We start from the raw sequence: 22,668 nt of genomic DNA on the forward strand, positions 1-22,668 counted from the left end.
ATGATTGAAGCTATTGCTTTTCCTTGCTGGAGTGCTGGTCTTGTTCCAATGTGAGAAAAGAGAGAGAGGCAAAGAAAACGGGGCTGAGGATCTGTAGCAGTCACCCATGCTCTCAGCTGCAGGGGAGAGGGGACCTTTGGGGAAATTATTTGGCATTTAAAGCAAGTGGTTCCCAAGGCAGCTGCTGAATGGAGCTGAATGTTTTGTTAAATGATTTTCTTCTCTGACCTTTATTACTAATAAATCTTCTTTAAGCATTTATAGAGTGAAAAGAAAGGTTGTTTTTATTAATCTCTTTTCTTTTTGCCCACAGAACCCAAAGAAATGGTGTTGCCTGGCAAGAGATTTGCTATACTTCATGAAAAATCAGACCAAGGTAATGCTTATTTTAAATTGTTGTATATTTTTTCAGTCTGTTTAACTCCAGTGCATTCAACTAGTTGGTTTTTTCTTGATTCCTAGTTTTAGCTATTGGGTAATCAATCAGAAGAGTAAATCATTATCTGAAAAGTAGAAGGAATGATTTTTGATGAGCATTATATTGAGGAAGTAGACAGTAAATTTTAAAATATAGATTAGCTTAAAGGATTGTGGATAATGATTAATTTTCTGACACTACACTTGCATTTGTTTAAATGGGTGAATAGGATCTTGACTAGAAGATTGTATTTCAGGGGTTCCCAAACCCTGGGCCATGGACAGATACTGGTCTATGGCCTTTTCAGGTTGCACAGCTGGAGGTAAGTGGTGGGCTAATTAGCAAAGTTGCTCCCCATCACTCACATTACTGCCTGAGCTCTACTTCCTGTCAGATGAGCGGCAGTATTAGATTCTCATAGGAGCACAATAAATACAATGCACTCAAATCATCCCGAAACCACTCCCCCCATCCATGGGAAAAATTGTCTTCCACAAAATCTTTGGTCCCTGGTGCCAAAGAGGTTGGGGACTGCTGTTGTACTCTGGAAATAACTCCAATTAGTGTGTCATATTTACAAATAATAGACAATGAGAGAATCGGTAAATTTTTATAAGATTTTCTTTTTATTTAAGCATCAGTCAGATGGTTTTATATATTGTTTCTTGAATAGGCAAAAAGATTTTGTACAAATTCCTGGAAAAACTTCATCGAGTTTGATGGAGACACTCTTAACGCAAAGCATATATTTTCTTTGGAAAGACTGAATTATAGCATACAGTTGTTGAATAGCATGCCTGATTATACTCAACAGATTGCATGTTTAGTTGCTAAATTTTCCAACTGAGTGTGATTTATTTACATACGTGGGCCCTAGAATGTGAACGTTCATGCAAATATTCTAATGACATATATGCGTAAACAAAGCTGAGCACAGATGCAGATATAAAATGTATGTTTCATGAATAAAGCTGCTGTCTCAAAAGAGTTTTTACTAGAACGTTTCTAGAAGGTTAGACTTATGATGGGAACTAAAGCCATCTATCAATATTATCTACTTATATGACTGTGAAGATGTGATGTCACTTTACATATATGAACACATATACTGGATTTGTTGAAATGTATAATAGGCTGCATAATAATTGGAGCCAATTGGGTTTTGTTTTTGAGAAATTGATGAATTCCTAAAAAAAAAAAATGAGTGCTGAAACAAAGAAAGCCTTTGAATTAAATGGACATCAGCAGAAAACTAGGCTCTGAACTTTAATTTGCAGTGGAGCAAAAATAAATTGCTACTTTGAATTACAAACTGGGGTGTTTCTATTTATTTCTGGCTTTACTTAATGCTTTAAGGGAGCCATAAACTCTTTAAGGAAGTAACTTCTCTCCTCTAATGGGGATTTGTGATTGTAGGCACTCTATACTAAAATGTTAAATCAAACTGTAAGGAATTTTTTAATGGCTAATGAAATCAGTTGAAGGTTTGCTTTATCAAAAATATTAACTATGACTCCTGAAGAAGAGCATTATAATAAAAACCAATACCTAGACAGTATATAGAAGTTGTTGAAGCTGAGCACTGTGATATAAGCATAGGGATATGGATGGTAGAAAACTGCTGATTGAGAGGGCATTGATGGAAGATGACCCAGTAAAGTCAGAAGGAAACACACTGAGACGGAGATAATGAAGAGGGTCAAGGGTCCATGCCCTTTACAATGAAATAAGGATGAAGAGAGGACGTGGCGACTACCCAGGATGCGTTCATGTGAAATGTTTCTTTTTTTCCAGAGGTATGTATATACTAATACATTCGATCTTATTAGACTTTTATTTCATTTATTTAAGATAGGGATAAACTTACTTCAAACTGAATATAATAAAGAGGTGAGGCAAAGGAGGGAAATTCCCATTAATGTGGCAGAATGTCCAGCATTGTGTATCTGGGGTAATAAAATTTGCTTCTTCCCAACATGCAGATAAAACTGGACCTGTTCTGTACGTTGGCAGTCCAAGTGCTTTGCTCTGATAATGCTCCTAAAGAGATGATGCTATAGAATACTGGTGTTTGTGTGGAGGGTGGGAGTGGGGTGTGAAGGAGAAACTGGGGTGGGAGAAATGGTGTCCATGTCATTGCCTCACTAGGTTGGTCCTTTGGACCCATTGAAATAGGGGTGTTTGCAACTTTATAAAAAATTCCTGTTAATAAGGCAAAGAGTGGTGATGTTGTGATGCTCTGTCTTTATTATCTTAAATGGGATATATGCATTTCAATTTCAATGTTTAAATAGTAGAAGTTCAAGGCATATTAGTGAAGCTGTTATTTTTGGACAAATGGGACCATTCAGCTTTTCTCAGTTGCGCGTGATGACTAACACACTCATTTTGAGTACCATTAACTCTGGCAATGGGGCTTGGAGAGCAATCTATTGTGCTAGCAGGCACTTTTGCGTGTGCAGATACCTGAACGTTCTACATTTGACTTTTTAAAAAACGGTTTAAAAATAACTTTTCATGTAGTGTTTTATTATGTAAAGTCTCCAGTGTCTGTTGATTACAGTGTTCTTAATTCCCAAATAGAGGCAATGCCTAGTCAGATTAAAATACCCTTCTCTGTACCTAGTAAGTTTATGCACAAAAATAAAGACTGTTATTCTGCTCCATTTTAAACAGGTTTATATGTCCTTGAAATAGATTGAGTTTCAGTTAGGAAAATTTGATGCTTATAATTTATTTATATTATGTAGGAATATTAAATGTTAGTCTCATATACATTTAACTTCCCTATGGGAAAGTGAAATGGGATATTAAGGACTCAGCAGTTTTTTGATGTACTCTATTATCTATAAATAGGTTGAAATCTTGGCTTAATATAAATGCATTTTTTGAGAATCAAAAATAAACTATCATAAGGCTAGTGTACAGCATTATTTATGCTCTAGGGCACTAAGAGATAAGTGATAAATATATTGCTTAGAGATTTCATTGTGGTCTATTATTATTGGCTGTAGAATAGAACATTTTGTAGATATATATTGACATTTTTTAAAGGATAGAATTCTTTTAATATTTTAAGAGCTTACTACAATTATATTTTATATTATTTATTGGAAACTACTCTTAAGTAACAATGGCAAGTAAAGCATCAGATGTGCAGGTTGATCAATCACTTAAAGGCCATCAATCACAATGAGTTCGAAATACTTCTACATGTGTGAGGAAAGTGGTGATGTAATGGTCGTGATGCTTTGACTAATGGATGGACAGTAGACACAGTGCTTTACAGAAATAGAACTATAACATCAGACAGTCATCTCCCAAAGAGAATTTAAACTGAAAGTCAAAGAATAAATCATTGAACACCTTCATGGAGAAGTGATTAAAACGTAATTCTGAAAGGTGAATTTACGTAAGGAAGAGATGATAATTTCTATGAATTTGCTTTTTCTTAAAAATGAGCTTTGTTATTTGCTAAAGTCTTGGTACTCTTTACTCTTCTGAGAATTAGATTCAGTAGATACTCTATCTTTTTTAAACTAAAGAAAACTCCCATGTATAGTGTTAATGGAATAGTCATATGGAAGCCTTTTGTTGTTCTTGTTTAGTTGCTGAGTCAAGTCCGACTCTTTGCCACCCCATGGACCGAAGCCCACCAGGCTCCTCTGTCCATGGGATTTTCCAGGCAAGAATACTGGAGTGGGGTGCCATTTCCTTCTCTGAGGGATTGTCCCAACTCAGTGATCAAACCCCTGTCTCCTGCATTGGCAGGTGGATACTTTACTGCTGAGCCACCAGGGAAGCCCTCCAGAAGCCATAGAATTGTCTTCTACTAATGTTCACATTCTTGCATTTTTCCCCACCTATGTTTCTTACCGTGATTGTTTCTCTCTTCCTCCACTATATACCCTAAACATTCTTGTCTTTCCTTATGCTGGAAACTCCATTTGAAATGCCCAGTTTCTTTCTTCCTTATTCCAAAGCCTGCATAATCTTAAAACTGCACTTTATGGAGCCTTCTGAATTCCTCATCATACTACAACTATTTCTCTTCCTTAACCCATATTTACTCTGTCAGGTAACCTAGACACACTATCTGTCACACTGCCACTGATTTATGAATATTGCTATAGAATAGCTCCCTTGTGTGCATGTATTTATACATGTATGTATATGTACATTATACAACTTTTTTATTCTGTGTAAAGGTACACACTGACATGGGACTTTCTTTTCCTTTGGTGTGATTGTGAAAGAAGTTTCTTATGTTACCCACTTTTACTCCCAGTTGTGAGTGAAGCAGACAGGCTTTGAATGAGTGAGGTCCTTGCATCTCTAAGATACCCATTGAAGGAATATTTAAAAGGAGGTTCAAGAGGTAGGGGTATATGCATAGCTGATTCATGTTGTTGTACAGCAGAAACTAACATAACATTGTAAAGCAATTATCCTCCAATTTAAAAAAAGCTAAAAGATTCCTTTTACTATGAGGATTATAATTTAGCAATGTTTTATATCAATTAGGGCTAATTTAAGAACTTTCTCTTCCTTTATGATATCTTTTCAATGTGAATAAAATATAAAATCAAATATTCTAATTTTAAAGCAAATAATTTTCAACTATCAAAATACATTTCCTTCATCAAAGGGAGGTTGCCTAATTCAGAGGTTGTCCAATTCAATTACCTATTGGCTCTGTGCCACTTTGCACATGCCATTGGAGAAAACTCGAACCCAAGCTGCTCAATGAAGGCAGTTTTGCCTAAGGGCAAAACACTGATTATAAGGACACTACCTATTGCATATCTTACATCAAAATCAATTGGGAAAAAAAGTTATAATTTGCCACCTCAGTCAACTTAATATTTATCTACTGTGTTCCTGATTTGATGACTGAATTGGAAATCCACTCCAGTATTCTTGCCTGGAGAATTCCATGGGCAGAGGAGTCTGGTGGGCTGCAGTCCGTGGTGTTGCAGAGTCGACCATGACTGAGCAACTAACACTTTCTCTTTTTTGTTTTTTCTTTTTCATATATGAGTATGTTTGTCCCTTTCTTTCTCTGGATGTATGTTTTTAAAGCATTTAAAAATTATGCCACTAGATGTCAGCAGCAACCTCCTAGGGTTCCTGTGGCCTTAAATTATAACAAAATTGGTACCTGATTAGAACATCTTATCTGAGAATAGTAAATATTCATTTTGCAAGTTTAAGAAATATTTTGAGATATGAGGAAGATCAAATATTATATAATATTTAGACATTATTTTTCAACTGGTTTTTGTTCACATGTGACAGGTTACTTTTTTAAATGTATTTTTAATTGGAAGATAATTGCTTTACAATGTTGTATTGGTTTCTGCTATACAACAACATGAAGCAGGTACACACACACACACCCTCCCTTTGAGCCCCCTCTCCCCCTGATCCCAGCCCTCTAGGTCATCAGAAAGCACCAGGCTGAGTTCCCTGTGCTATACAGCAGCTTCCCACTAGTTATCTATTTTACACATGATATATGTCAGCTATTCTCGCAGTTCACCCCACCCTTCCCTTGACCCCACTCTGTCTATGAGTTCAGTCTCTGCATCTACGTCTCTATTCCTGCCCTGCAGATAGGTTCATCAGTACCATTTTTCTAGATTGCATCTATATGCATTAACATATGATACTTGGATGGCTTACTTTTGCTTCCTGTATTCTCTCAACCAACAAGATGGCGTGAAGAATCATGTGTGAGGCCAAGGAATTTGTCAGAAATTGGACCTGATGCCGGAGCTGGAAATTTCTGTTTTAATGCCTTATGACTCATTTATGCTGTGATGGCATGGGTATTTGTGCTCTGGCATGTTGCATTCTGTTTTTGTAGAAGCATTTTTGGAGCTACAACCTGTCAGAAGATGGTGTGGTATTAATTTTTCAGCATCCACATCTGTGCACTGTTTCCTTAGTAATGTCTAAACTTTCCTGGATCTGTGCTCTTTTATTGCTAGATACTCAGAACATTTTGATAGATGCCAAACACCCATAATATTCTTTCAGTTCAGTTCAGTTCAGTCGCAAAGAGTTGGACACGACTGAGCGACTGAACTGAAATAATATTATGGGTGTTTGCTCACTAGTTGACAAAAAAGACAATCTAGAAATATGAAAAGAATGCTATATGCTATTTTTCATGAATTATAATACATGTGATTATTGAATCCTTAAGATAGCAGTTTACAATATCACAAATATTCTTTTTTCCAGCCATTAATTATAAATTATAGTATGGGCCAGTGTTCAATAGATACTATTACATATTCATTATTTTAAATAATGCAGCTATTATTTGGTGAAATCAGATTCACATTACCAGGAAGATTCAGACTAATCTATTGAATTTTAGTTATCAATTGAAAGTCAGTCTTAGGTGATTGGCTATGAGTTGATCAAGCATGAAGCAGATTTTTAAATGATTATGAAAAAGGTAGAGTTGTTCCCATTTGGAACAACTGTTTTGGAAAAATCCTGCTTTCAGAGCATTTTTTTTAAATTTATTTTTTATTTTACTTTACAATTCTGTATTGGTTTTGCCATACATTGACATGAGTCCACCACGGGTGTACATGCGTTCCCAAACATGAACCCCCCTCCTACCCTCCTCCCTACAACATCTCTCTGGGTCATCCCCATGTACCAGTCCCAAGCGTGCTGTATCCTGCATCGGACATAGACTGGCAATTCAATTCTTACATGATATTATACATGTTTCAGTGCCATTCTCCCAAATCATCTCACCCTCTCCCTCTGAGTCCAAAAGTCCGCTATACACATCTGTGTCTTTTTTGCTGTCCTGCATACAGGGTCATCATTGCCATCTTTCTCAATTCCATATATATGTGTTAGTATACTGTATTGGTGTTTTTCTTTCTGGCTTACTTCACTCTGTATAATAGGCTCCAGTTTCATCCATCTCATCAGAACTGATTCAAATGTATTCTTTTTAACAGCTGAGTAATACTCCATTGTGTATATGTACCACAGCTTTCTTATCCATTCATCTGCTGATGGACATCTAGGTTGTTTCCATGTCCTGGCTATTATAAACAGTGCTGCGATGAACATTGGGGTACATGTGTCTCTTTCAATTCTGGTTTCCTCAGTGCGTATGCTCAGCAGTGGGATTGCTGGGTCATAAGGCAGTTCTATTTGCAATTTTTTAAGGAATCTCCATACTGTTCTCCATAGTGGCTGTACTAGTTTGCATTCCCACCAACAGTGTAGTAGGGTTCCCTTCTCTCCACACCCTCTCCAGCATTTATTGCTTGCAGATTTTTGGATCGCAGACATTCTGACTGGTGTGAAGTGGTACCTCATTGTGGTTTTGATTTGCATTTCTCTAATAATGAGTGATGTTGAGCATCTTTTCATGTGTTTGTTAGCCATCCGTATGTCTTCTTTGGAGAAATGCCTATTTAGTTCTTTGGCCCATTTTTTGATTGGGTCGTTTATTTTTCTGGAGTTGAGCTGCATAAGTTGCTTGTATATTTTTGAGATTAGTTGTTTGTCAGTTGCTTTATTTGCTATTATTTTCTCCCATTCGGAAGGCTGTCTTTTCACTTTGCTTATATTTTCCTTTGTTGTGCAGAAGCTTTTAATTTTAAAAAATACCTTAGCAAAAGTTGGAAAAGAGAACTGTGAAAACATTTCCTTTCCTGAAGCCAGTTTTACCAAAGAGAATACTAATGTAAATGGTACACCCTTATCACTTCTCAGATTTAAAAAATTGCTTTAGTTGGTTCAATGAGGGGGCTAACTCAACTAGTCCATAGGCTAAGGAAATAATTCCTTTCATATTGAAGTTGTTATATTTGAGAATTATTGGTTTAAGAGATTATCAACAAGTTTCTTGTTTTTTGCATTCCAGTTTTAGCACTACCCATGAAAAAGACTTAACCAAGATTTCCCCCAAGCATGTGGCTGTTACTCTTTAGTTATGCTTGTAGGCGATGGGGCAAGCATATAAATTCATGCTGCTGTTGCTTGACCCATGTAATTTCTTCATATGGAGGAGGTGCAGTGAGTAATTACTGTTGATACATGGAAGGTATGTCATTAGCCAGATGTTCAGTTAAAGCACTCTCAACACTGAACTGGTGTGGAAGCACACAGCTTGCGCCACCATTATGGTACATTCTGCACTTGCAGTACTTACGCCTCCATCAGGGAGTCAGGGCTGGCGTGTGACTGGGGCGTCTGTCTTCAGTATGTCCCTTTCTTCACCTTTGGGAATAGTTCAGTGACTCAGATGTAGTCTTTTGAGGTAGAGACGCTGACAGTTTCACGCAGACTGTTACAGCTCCAGATTAAGAAACTAACCCATCCTCTTCCAGCGCTCCTGGTGCATTTCTCCATAGCGTGTTCATTTGCCTGCTTATTGTCACAGATCAAGTTAAAGCAGACAGAAGGTCAGGTTCCCTTTGGGCGGTTCCAGAAACCCAGACAACTCAGCCTGACATTCAAAGACCACTTCAGGACTTCCCTGGCAGTCCAGTGGTTAAAGCTCTGTGCTCCCAATGCCGGGAGTATGGGTTCAATCCTTGGTTGAGGAACTAAGGTCTTGCATGCTACCACTCTTTGAAGCCAATAAATAAATGCATAGAATAAAGCTGTTTAAAAACAAAAGAAGGACCACTTCATGGCTGGTGCATCCCAGATTCTTCCAACCTCCTTTCCATCCGATTCCTCTTCCAGGTGTGGTCTCCTAGCCCATGCAACCTGCTTGAACCCAGGCCTGTGTATGACTGACTTATTTCTACCTCATGACTTTGCATTTGCTCTTACATTTTCCTCCCCTCCCAACTTCTTATTAATTTCAGAGAGAAGAATGTAGTAGGGACACTTCTCAGGAGCTAGTTGGTCTGGTTTGCATTCAAATCCCAGATAGGTGGCTTATTAGCTTGCTGCCTGACCTAATGCAGGCTGTTTAACCCATGGGAGATCTCATATTGGTTTCTTCTACAAAACTATGAAAGAATACTTAAATGATTGAGTTAATGTTAATATTAACTTAGCATATTAATATTAACTTATAATAACTACTGACACATAGTAAGTGCTAATATATATTAGCTACTAAATATCAACTCTATCCAGTCAGTCTCAAAATTTGCTTCCATAAAACTTAGTCTGAGCACTTATCATTCTTCATACAATGATTATTAATCTCATTGGCATATATTTGCTGTTTTACCTGCCCACGTGTCAGTATTTTTATATTTGATGATCTGTGCAACTTGGTATATTATTTTCCTCATCAAAAAATAATAATACTTGCCATAGCCAGACCAAGGGTTATTATGAAGACAAAGTTGGAGGGACTTCCCTGGCAATCCAGTGGTTAGGACTCTGCACTTCTGATGCAGGGGTATGAGTTTGAAACCTGGTCAGGGAACTAGGATCCCATATGCCATGCAGCATGGCCAAAAAAAAAAAAAAAAAACCCCAAAATGGAGAACAAGAATAATAACAAGGTTATCTTTTATTCCTGCTTTTGTTATGAACAAAGAACTGAATTAGGAGATTTACTTACCTTGAGTGATCACATAATACCATACACATGTTTGATGCGTGATGTCCAGGGAGGCAATGAATCCACATTTAATTGTAAACAAGGAGATAGCAGAACATCCGAGTGCAAAAATCAATTAGAAATGGAAATGTGTTGAGTTCGGAAGAGAAGTTACAACCTGAGATGCAGTTTTGCTTGAAGCTGTTTAAATGAATGAATGACTTAGTGTGAAAGAGAAAGTGCAGACAGAGAGTAGCCATGAAAGAGCTCCCCCGCCGCCCACCCACACACCATCCACACACACACACCAGTCAGAGGGCTGTACCTCGCAGTCATGTGTTTCTCCAGCTTTTGTAAAAAAAAAAAAAAAGGTGTATAATAATGTTTTCTTGGAGCGAATGCATTTATTCTTTTAAAATCCACAGTTGAAAGTAGCATCAGACATAGAAGTATTATGTCCGAAAATACTAGGACAGATAACATTTCTCATCCTACCTTTTGACCCGATGTAAATGTCATAACATCAACAATTAATCATGCAACAGAATTATTACTGTCCATTTTTCATGGAAGAAGTTTGATGTTTGATCTAATTGGTGATATGGTAGCTGGGCATACATCAGATATATCAGTACAGGATGTGTGAAGGGCTTTAGAAGATCATGGATTATCCTTTTACTGTGATGGAAATAAATAACTTTCCATTACTATAATATACTTAACTTTTGATAATTTTCTTTCTAATTTATTAAAATGGCTAAAAATTTGATAGATCAGCATTCTCTGTAGCTCTCACGAAACTTACGGTAGACATCACGTTTTCTTCGGGCATCTGGGAAACCCATTCTGGGAATGCTGGCAAATTATGGATAATAATAACAACAAATATTTATTGACTGCTTATTTGATGTCAGGCGCTGTTCTAAACACAGTATGAAGCATTAGGGTATACTGTTATCTCTCTGTCAGTTTTGTCATTATTACTGTGGAACAAACACTTAATGAGCAAAACTCATTGGCACGGATATGCAGATTATATGGGTGGTTTACCGTGGTCTCAGCTGGGATTGCTCATGTTCTCTGCTGGAAAGTCAGCTGTGGGTTTTTGCTGATCTTGGCTGAGTTCTCTCATGTTCCTGGCTAACATACCGAATGGTGAAATCACGTTGTAGAACATTTTCATCATCTTACTGTGTTCTTTTGAGTGGTGCTGCTCTAATTGGTCAGACGTGAGAGCTTCTGCTCTAGTTAACAGGGTTGTGTTTCATTTACATTCACAGAAAAAGTCTGCCTTTTGTAGCCTGTCCTGTATTCTCTTCTAGGCCCTGGACATGTGGACATTGGTTTATTTTCTTGGCTCCATTAGTTTTCTTTCTTTAGTCCTGCCTGATTTTCAGAACAATTCAATTCACAGAAGTTATCCTAGTAACAAAAGATACAGCTCTGAAAATACTTGAGGGCTATGTTCTCCCAGCAGAGAGTCCTCATTGAGCACACAGGGCTTCTGTTGACTTGAAAGTGAACTCTGGTTGTGAAGTGGGTATTACTGCCTTAGAAAAGAAAAAGAATAACTTCCAGGCAAAAGGGCCTTTCTTCTCCCTAGGTGTAATTTTTCTTGAAAGCTTGTTTATTGATTTTCCTGGTAACAACTGAGCTTGCAAGCTATAAAAGAAAAAAAAAATAGAAGCAAGGAAATAATACCAACAATCAACAAGTTTATTCATCAGCTCTATCTCATGTAGTCAGTCACACAGGACTATGAAATGAAATGTACCATATGCCCTAAACCTAGTTTTATTACAGAGTTCATAGAATTTAGTTCATCAGAAGGGAAAGCAAATGCTTCAACTTTCAAGCGAGGTTCTATTCCCAGTATAAAAGGGACTGTGACTGAATTGATGTCATTGTGTGAGCAGAGTGCTGAAACTGGGGTGGACTGAAGTAAACATAGCTGCTTAATGGGATAGTACCTGGTACAATTAAAATGGTGTTGATTTTGATCTCTGATCAGTCTGTCACATTGCCTGAAATAACCTCCACTAGCTTCACTTTTCACTTTCATGCATTGGAGAGGGAAATGGCAACCCACTCCAGTGTCCTTGCCTGGAGAATTCCAGGGACGGAGGAGCCTGGAGGGCTGCCGTCTATGGGGTCACACAGAGTTGGACACGACTGAAGTGACTTAGCAGCAGCAGCAGCAGCATTGATCCTATGGGAAAACATCTTTTTAAATTTCTGATCCATGTGATAACACTTGAAAAAAGTTCTATGATCAGGTAATTTTGGAAAATGCTGAATTTTATATCTCCCTCCTGTAGTTTTATGACACACATTAGAATATTAGTCTCTGAAAATCCTGCTGTAGACAAACCTGTTTAACTTTGTTTAACCCAGTGTTTCCTCGAGTTAGTGGACCATGGAACCTTTTCTACTTTAGTGTACTTTTGTGTAATACTCATTCCACCCAGAGGCTAGGTTTCAAGGAAGCACACTTTGTGAAATGTTGCTTTAGAAGAAACCATGAATTCCTAAGAGGGCTTGCTTTAGAACACAAGAGTTACTGGGTATGAGTAACACTGTCGCCATTGACATCCATCCATACTGACTGTGTGTGTGTGCACGCGTGCACGTGTGCTCAGTTGTGTCTGACTCTGTGACTCTGTGGAGTAGTCCACCAGGCTCCTCTGTCTATAGGATTTCCCAGGTAAGAAATACTGGAGTGAATTTCCTCCTCCAGGGGATCTTCCTGACCCAGGGATCAAACCCAAGTCTCTTGTGTCTCTGGCATTGGCAAGAGTATTCTTTACCACTAGCACCACCTGGGAAGCACGAAGTGTTTGCTAAAGAGGGCTATTTCAGGAGGCTTCCTGGGGAGTCAGATGATGGTCAGCCATCGCCTGCAACGTCTTTTCTCGGCTGTGAGGCTTTCAGAGCTATGTTTCTAGGAAGGTCAATTTTAGAAGGCATCAAAAGGTAGATGATTTGCTGAAGAAAATTTTACCAACCCCTGTGACTTCCAGATAGTGTTCAGTCACTTCCTTCCTTTTGCCAAATAACCATTTCTCAGAATAGTAGATCCTATCACTCTTTTTGCTTTCTCACTAACCATTCCCTGTTTCATCTGGAATAAACTTTCATTCAATCTCTCATTCCAGTAAAACTCCTCTTTCTCAGATAGCTAGTTTTTTTTTTTTTCTTTCTTTCTTTCTTCTCCTTCTCTTTACCAAATGTAGTGACTTCTTGGGTGAACTGATTACCCTCTAGGATTTTGGTTTCTGCAGCTTTCAAGTTCCACATTTGTATTTCCAGCCCAGGGCACTCATTTTAAGCTTCAAAATACATTCCTACTTTCAAACTTATATCAAAAATTGATCTTACAAACTTGTACTCTAAACCTCTTCCTCCTGTAGACCATTGGAAGAACCATTGTTTACCTAGTCACCGAAGCCCAAAGCCTAGGAATAGCTCTTACCTTTCCCTTAGTCAATCACATTTCCCAAGATATTATCTATCCTATCTGATAATCTACATCTCCCTCTATGCCTCAGGTTCTAGAGTCAAATCACAATGCTTCTACCTGATATCTGAGTGATCTTGAACAAGCTTTCTTGTCTGTTATGCCTCAAGTTCTCATTTGTTCACTGGGGATAATAGTAATGCCTAAGTGAATTATTGTGAGCTTGTGAAAATTAAATTGGAAAAATTAGAAGAGTAGAGAGAATATTACATTGATTAAATTGACATTTTTTTTGTTTCCCTAACGGAAGGAAGATGTAATTATTTATTAATAGGTAGAAATTCTTAATGGGTTAGTTAGTGTTTTTATAGGGGTAAATATATTTTAAAATGCTATAGAAATAAATTCATCAATAACAACAAAAGCTAAAGTTATGGTTTGGTTTTAATTCAAGGGAAAATTTTATTAATAATTTTTCTCCTTTCATTATAAAATTAAGGGCTATTGTTGGGAAATAAAGGAAGGGAAATGAACTATCTTTACCATCCTTTAGGCTACCAGAATTGATTGTATGTCTGATGAAGCAAATAAAAAAGAAGGACCCCAAAGTAGCATTTCTAGGACATTTTATTATCTGTTCAATCAGTCCAGTGTGAAGCTATCTGCAGCTTATAGGGTTAACCAGCAGGAACATTGTCAATACAAGATGAAAGCCTGGTTGTGAATTTCAGACAGTCTCTTATATATGTCTCTTATTTTTTGCTTGATGGTGAAAAGCCCTATTAAAAACTGTATTATACATAGGATAGTGCATAGACTAGTGTAGGAGAGCTACAGAGCCATATGTACTGAGGCATATCTACCCTCAAAAGAAGAATACGTGGCTGATGATAGTCATTCCTTCTTTCAATACATTTTAATGGCTTCCTAGTTATTGCTCAGTTGTATCCGACTCTTTGCGACCCCATGGACTACAATACACCAGGTGTCCCTGTCCTTCATCATCTCACAGAGCTTGCTCAAACTCATGTCCGTTGAGTCGGTGATGCCATCCAACCGTTTCACCTCTGTTATTCCCTTCTTCTCCTGCCTTCAATCTTTCCCAGCTTCAGGGTCTTTTCCAACGAGTCAGTTCTTCACATCAGGTGGCCAAAGTATTGGAGTTTCAGCTTTAACATGAGTCCTTCCAATGAATATTCAGGACTGATTTCCTTTAGGATTGACTGGATGGATATCCTTGCAGTCCAAAGAACTCTCAAGAGTCTTCTCCAACACCACAGTTCAAAAGAATCAATGCTTTGGTGTTCAGTCTTCTTTATGATCCAACTCTTACATCCCTGCTTGACCACTGGAAAAACCATAGCTTTGACTGGATGGATCTTTGTTGGCAAAGTAATGTCTCTGATTCTTAATATGCTGTCTAGGTTGATCATAGCTTTTCTTCCAAGGAGCAAATGTCTTTCAATTTCATGGCTGCAATCACCATCTGCAGTGATTTTGGAGCCCCCCAAAATAAAGTCTGTCACACTTTCCACTGTTTCCCCATCTATTTGCCATGAAGTGAAGGGACTGGATGCCATGATATTCAGTTTTTGAATGTTGAATTTTAAGTCAGCTTTTTCACTCTCCTCTTTCACTTTCATCAAGAGGCTTTTTAGTTCCTCTTTGCTTTCTGCCATAAGTGTGTTATCATCTGCATATCTGAGGTTATTGATATTTCTCCTGGTAATCTTGATTCCAGCTTGTGCTTTATCCAGCCCAGCATTTCGCATGATCTACTCTGCATATAAGTTAAATAAGCAGGGTGACAATATGTAGCCTTGACGTATTCCTTTCCCAATTTGGAACCAGTCTGTTGTTCCATGTCTGGTTCTAACTGTTGCTTCTTTTTTAAAAAAAATTAATTTATTTATTTTCATTGGAGGCTAATTACTTTACAATGTTATAGTGGTTTTTGACATGAATCAGCCATGGGTGTACATGTGTCCTCTATACTGAACCCGTCCCTCCCTCTTCCCTCCCCAGCCCATTCCTCAGGGTCGTGCAGGTTTCTCAGGAGGCAGGTCACATGGTTTGGTATTCCCATCTCTTGAAGAATAATTTTCCACAGTTTGTTGTGATCCACACAGTAAAGGCTTTGGCATAGTCAATAAAGCAGAAGTATATGTTTTCTTGGAACTCTCTTGCTTTTTCGATGATCCAGTGAATGTTGGCAATTTGATCTCGGGTTCCTTTGCCTTTTCTAAATCCAGTTTGAACATCTGGAAGTTCTTGGTTCACATACTGTTGAAGCCTACTCTTCATGTACTGTTGAAGACCTCCTGAAATGGATCACTAATTCCTGATGTCCTACTGGATCTTATATTCCAGTAAGAAGAGACGGACAGTAAACAAAGTAAAGAATTGTACTGTATTTTAGACAAGGACTGCACAGATGAGTAAAGCAGGAAAAAGGGACAAGGTGTCTTGTAAAAGCATATTTAAAGAGAGAGGCTTGGAAATCCTCACTAGGAGGATGCTGTTTGAGCAAAGACCTGAAGGAGATCATGGGGCCAGTGAGTGGTTCTGATCAAAAGAATAAGTCGATCTGACTTTCCTTTTACCAGGATCGCTCTGGCTACCCTTTGAGAATAGATACAAAGGGATATGAGTCATTAGGTTACTGCAATAATCCAGGCAAGAGATGGTAGTAGATGGGGCCAGGGAGGCATTGTAGTAAGCTGGAGCTGGTAAGTGGCAGAGACAAGGTTCAGTCTTAGTATGCATGGCATCTCAGAGGCCTGTGTTCTGATCTGCAGAAATGCCGGGATTACCAAGGAAGCCTGAGAGAAGGAACAAAATCTAGAGAGAAATACCAGGGAAATAGCAAGAGAATCATTAGAAAGTGATGTAACAGAAGCCAAAGGCAACCCAAATAAGAAGGAGGTATGAACAATATTCAGCACGGCAGAGAATTCAACTACGTGTTTGAAGGGGGTGCCTCAAATCTGACAAGTAGAAGGCTGTGGGTGACATTATCAAGAACAATTTTAGTGGATTTGCTAGAGCAGAAACAACCATTTGAAACTGGGAATTAAAAAAGTGTAGAGAGAGAATATAGGTTACTCATTCAAGACTAATGGTTTTATTTATATATACATATATATATATACACACACACCTCCTAAGAGTCAGACATGACTGAGTGACTGAACTGAACTGAATCCACAGTAAGAAATACATTTTATCCTGTGGTCCACTGTACATGGACACATGTGCTAATTTACACAGTTTCTCATGACATAATTACTACTTTTTATATGTGCCATGTCCTTTATTTTCTATTCTCTTCTATGTAATTTGTTTTAAAAAAAAAATGCTAGCAGTATCTACTAAATTGATTTTATAGCCCAGCCTGGGGTCTTGACTCATGATTTGAAAAACACAGTCATGATCAAGATAAAAGATAGCCCGTTATAACCATTGCCCACATTCCCTTTATGACTCTGAGTCTCATATTTTCTCCTTTGTGTTGAAATTTTCAGAAACACGTTTTTTTTTTTTTATACATACAGAGTTTTTATTCTTCCATCTGTAGTCACAATCAACAGAATAACTTATTCAAACTTATTTGACTATTGCTAAGACTTCATGGCTGTGCTCATAGATAAAAGTTTTGTTTTCCTGCCAATTAAACCATTTGTGCCCGTTTCTCTATTTTATTCTGTCTCTATGACATGTAAGCAGGAGATCCATTATCCATGGCAGAGTGAGTCAACTGTGTTGAGAAGCTTTAACTTCAGTTGGGATTTGGAACAGACCATTTGTGAGCAGTGTTTGACATTTAACTAGGAGAATAAATATTTATCAAATAAACAGATGACATTAAGTCATATTTGGAGGGGACATCAGAGGACTTAGTGTAGATCAATAAAAATAATGATTACTTCCTGTTCTATTAATCTATGCTAATAGTAAAGCTTATAGAACAGTATGAGAAATAAGCTTTACTTTAAAGGAAATAAGAGGAGGGGATAGTAGGCAGTCAAAGGATGTTTGTTCCCCCAAAGATGAAATTGTTGCTAAGTTGAGCATAAGGATGATGTTGAAGATTTTTGAGAGAAGGGGATAATTCATAGAGGTGATATGTTAGGGGCAATGGGGGAAGAATTCCACTTAAGGATGGGAAGGATCACCTCTCCTTTGAGGCTGGATGGTTCCAATGTTAGTTAAGTTTGTAGATGGAGAATGGGAAGATGAGATGATTGTTTACTAATTTTGGTGGTTTTCTTTATAAATTAGTAATCAAGATCTGTTGAGAGTGAGAAGGGTATTTGTTAGGAGAGTGCTTGAGGATAACATTGAATTTAGAGTTGTCATTTAGTAGAAGGAGCTGATCCAAGTTCAGGGTATTGATGGATATGATGGGTTGGTACAGACCTGTCTGCATTCTCAAATTCTCTCTTCTTTGCAATTAGTTTAAAGCCAAGATCATGAATTGATAATTCACAGAAGCTGGATAGGGTCCATAAATTTGTTTTGTTTGTTCCCTATTATATTAAGTCAGATTTTAAAATTAGTAGCTTTACTTGCAAGTTTAGCTTTCCAGGTTAAAAAAAAAAAAACAGCCAGAAGATCTGGGAATATTTCACTGGAACTTAATAATGTCTATTTCCTTTAGTAAAGGCTTGAATTGTCCATTCATTCAGTAATTCTCCCCTCTCTCCAGCTCCCTGCCAATTACACAATGTGCATTTACCCATGCTATTCACTTAGGATGCTTGTCTGGCCCCTGTAGGCATATGAGTGTAAAATCCCTGCTTTAAACCTATGGGATTTGTCTTTGAAAGAAGTAGTAAAGGCAGGCTTACTTATTTAGCCTCAGCCTAGTCAGCCTAAGGTGGTTGCAGTTCAGTGGATTAGATGGTTTTAAAGTTCTAGTTACCAACCCTGAAGCCTGAGCTCTAGGGGTTGACTCATGTCAATCAAACACATGAGAGATTTCCCATTAATCATGTACTCCTGAGTAGGCTAGATGATGAACAGGGTACCCCTTTCCTGTGTGTAAGATCATTCAGCAGTCTAAATCATTTATTCATTTATTGATACACTCTCCCCAAATTGTTATTATGAATAAGTATCTACCATGAGCCAAGAGGCATGTAAGTTTGGGGACTTACAAAGATAAATGAGAGATAGATAGGTATCTCTAGATAGATAGATAAATATGCTTCTGTCCCTCACAGAGCTTACAACTCAGAGTAGGAGACAGGCAATTAGTAATCACAACAGAACAATGCTCTTGGCATTCCAAGATGCTGTGGGTATTCATAGTCAAGGTTGTATCTATGAATGCCAGAACATGACTGTATTGATATTAACCAAAGAGGAGTGGGAAAAGATGTTCAAATGAAGGGAATTGCATTCGCTAAATTTGGAGATGTGAGAGCAAGAGGGAACTGACAGAAATTACCCATGACTATAACATAGAGGGCAGTAATAAAAGCTGAGAAATAAGGCTGAGAAGGTGACAGAGACCAGGTCTCAGACGATCTGGTAAACCTCTTACTGGACTTGGGTTTTATATCACGTGGAACAGGAGCCACCAAATGGTTTAAAGTTGAGTAGTGACTTTACTAGATTTCTATTTCTGAAAATCGCTCATTTTACATTGTGGAAAATATATACCAAGGAGAAGGCTGTCAACTTGAATATACTACCTAATATATACGGAGTATTTAACGCTTTCCCAACACTGTGACAAGGCCTCTTGAGTTATCTCACTTAATCTTATAATAGTCCTGTGAGACTAGGCTTTATGAGTGTTCCAGTTGTAAATGTGAAGAAATGAAAGTGTAGAAAGATGAAGCAAATTGTTTCAAGTAGCATAACGTGTAAGTGGCAGAATTAGGATTCATTCCCTGCTTGGAAACCTTATGCCCTTAACCATTAGGTTGCATCTCCTCCATCTGCAGCTATCAGTGTGATAAATGGTCTTGGTCCATAGAAGGGCTGATGAGAGAGGTAAAGAGCTTTTTGGAAGTGAGGAGTATATGATTGACTTGTTTTTGTGTGTGGGGGGAAAAAGGGGGCTTGATGAGGAGTAAAAGGAGAGAAGGATAATATCTATATTTTTTAATGTATCCATTAATTCAGTGATGGACCTGTTTGTGGGAGATGATAAATTCGTTTGAATTTGTTAGACTTAAGATGCTGAGGAAGTTACGGGAGCTACAGAACAGAAGAATGATCTGGAGATAGAGAACTGACCATCTTTGACACCAAAGTGTTCACCAAATCCAGGGGCATGTAGGACACTGCTCAGGAGATGTATTTAGATTGGGAATAACAGATCACCTAGCAGAAGCAGTAATTCAGGGATAGTCACAGGAGAAAAGAGCCCATAAAGGAGGTTGAGGATAATAGCTGTTGGAAACCCAGAAGAGTATAGTGAGTTTCAAGAAAATAATGGTCAATGATTTTAAATGCTTCTGAAATGCTAAGGAAGAGAAGAACTGAGAAATTCACTGGAAGTAGTGATAGTCAAGTGACATACTAACAATGAGGAGCACTTTTGGGGAAAGGTAGGGGCCTGGCGTGCTGCAGTTCATGGAGTTGCGAAGAGTCAGACAATAGTTAGTGACTGAACAACAACCATAGCATGGGGCAGAAGGCAGATTACCATGGATTGAAGAATGGGGGTAAAAAGTATACAGTGAACATTTATTTGTTTGTTGACATTTATTTAAGACATTAGTAAATGGAAGGAATGAGGGTGGTGGCATAGAGGAAGAGGGATTTTAGAGACAGCATTCTTGTCATTCCTTTAAGCAAAAAGGAATCTTCAGCATGTTTACTTGTTGATAGAAAAGAGTGAAGAGAAAAGGAGAAGGTAAAAGATTCAGGGAAGAAGGATATGCAAATGACTGGACTCTTTGAACAAGTGAGAGATGATAACATTCAGAGCACTGGTGGCAAATTAATTTTAAATTTCCCAGGATAATTGTTTTAGTCGTCCTGGACTACCATAACAAAAATACAATAGACTGCATGGCTTAAACAACAACATTCCTTTCTCATGTCCTGGAGACTGAGAAGTGCTAGATCGTGATGTGAATGATTTAGTTCCTGATGAGGGCCTCTTCCTGACTTACAGACAGTGGCCTTCTAGCTGTGTGCTTAGATGGTGGGGCCAGGGGCAGGCTTTCTGGTGTCTCTTCTTATAAGGGCACTAATCCCATTGTGAGGGTGCCAGCCTCATGACCTAGTTATCTCTCAAATGCCCCACTTCCTATTACCATCACACCGGGGATTAGGATGTCAGCGTATGAACTGAGGTGGGGAAACAAATTCTGAGGGATGTTGGTAATTGCAACATTCTTTTAGGGACAATGGGATATGATGCAAGTGATTCAACTACCTCAGAGAATATAAGCTACATATTTACTCTATACATAAGCACCAAACTCTGTGCTGGTTTGTTTAGACTTATTGCCCAATTTAGGAGCTCATTTTACTTTTGTTCTGACGCTTTTGTTCTCCCTAGGCTTGTTAATAATCCTTGTAATGCTAATCCTGTCATCTTTGCCCCTCAGGATATCTTCTTAACAGTAATTCTGGCCATAATAGTTTTGTGGTCTATCCATTGTTTCCAACTAACTTCAAAACATGATTATTGTAAGATATTTACTCATCTCTTTAAAAAGCCAAAACTTTTTCTTAATGAAAAATCCAGGGACTTCCCTAGTGGTCCAGTGATTAAGAATCTGCCTTTAATGCAAGGGACACAGGTTTGATCCCTGGTCCGGGAACTAAGATCCCACTTGCTATGGGGGCAGCTAAGGCCCCATGGGCCACAACTGCTGACCCCAAGCATTCCGGAGCCCATGAGGCACATCTAGAGAGAAGTCCACGTGCTGCAACTAGAGGAGCCTGCTTGCCCCAGCACGAGCCTGTGTGTCATGACAGTGACCCAATGCAGCCACCCCGCCCCCCCAATATCCCATATTTCAGATACAGATTTGTGGTTTGTGAGCCTGTGGCTTTGTTCAGAAGGGCCAAAACCACAGGCAGCCCCTTCATAAAACTTCTTGAACTTAAAATCTTGATTTCAGGTGGGGGAGTTGATGCAGACACTTCTGTCCCTACCAGTTGGCAGTTGAGGACAGTGGGGTGTCCCATTAGGTTAACTAAAGAATGAGTATGCCTTTGAGAGGCTCACAGAGAGAGCAGAGAAAGTAATGGGCACTGTACCAAAGTCTTTTGCTTTTTCCACAAGTTCTCCCTTTTAATCATTGCATATCATTATTTCCCTTTTGTAGATAAGGGAATCAGTGCTAAAAAGGGTTAACTAACTTGTCCACAGTAGCAAAACTAATAAGTTTCTTAATCAGGCTTCAATGTGCATCTTTGTGATTCCAAAATAAGTGTACTAGATATACTAGTCTTCAACAAGTATAGATATGTGCTTAGTCACTCAGTCGTGTCCAACTCTTTGTGACCCCATGGACTGTAGCCCATGAGGCTCCTCTGTCCATGGGATTCTGCAGGCAAGAATACTGGAATGGGTTGCCATGCCCACCTCCAGGGGATCTTCCCAACCCAGGGATCAAACCCAGGTATCCCACATTGCAGGCAGATTCTTTACCATCTAAACCACCAGGGAAGCCCAAGAATACTGGAGTGGGTAGCCTATCCCTACTCCAGGGGATCTTCCTGACCCAGGAATAGAGCCGGAGTCACCTGCATTGCAGGTGGATTCTTTACCAACTGAGTTACCAGGGAAGCCAAGTATAGACATAAACATTGCTTTAAAAGATAACTTTTTCAGTGTCAGCTGACTTTATATGGAGCCCATGACAAGACTAGTAATTTTACGGAATCAAATTAGGAAAAAATTATTTGCAAATATCCATCTTTACCCCAAAAAGTTATATTTTGTCAATCCAAAGTAAATCCAAATACCATGTTTTTAAACACTCATCTATTTAATTAGTCTCTTTTTGTACATTTTGGAATAAATAAGTTAGCTTTCTGGAATAAGAGAAAGACTGGTAAAAAGAAGAGATTATTTGTTTCTTCCAATTTTATTGCGGTATAGTGGACATACTGGGCTTCCTTGGCAGCTCAGGGGTAAAGAATCTGCCAGCAATGCAGGAGGTGCTGGGTTTGTGGGTTTGATCCCTGGGTGAGGGAGATCCCCTGGAGCAGGAAATGGCAACCCAGTCCAGTATTCTTTCCTGGAGAATTCCATGGACAAAG

At 38.4% G+C, this 22,668-nt stretch overlaps 1 protein-coding gene across 3 annotated transcripts in view; it reads left to right on the top strand.

Moving 5' to 3' along the window:
- The first annotated feature begins 310 nt into the window (after positions 1-310).
- Positions 311-22,668, top strand: part of INPP4B (inositol polyphosphate-4-phosphatase type II B) — a 704,914-nt gene continuing 682,556 nt past the window's right edge. For all 3 annotated transcript variants that reach the window (XM_040250456.1, XM_040250457.1, XM_040250454.1), the window contains exon 1: positions 311-376. The gene's annotated coding sequence lies outside the window, so the exon portion shown is untranslated. The remainder of the gene's footprint in view (positions 377-22,668) is intronic.

Source organism: Oryx dammah, unplaced genomic scaffold (genome assembly GCF_014754425.2).
Source record: "Oryx dammah isolate SB20612 unplaced genomic scaffold, SCBI_Odam_1.1 HiC_scaffold_12, whole genome shotgun sequence".
Taxonomy (NCBI): Eukaryota; Metazoa; Chordata; class Mammalia; order Artiodactyla; family Bovidae; genus Oryx; species Oryx dammah.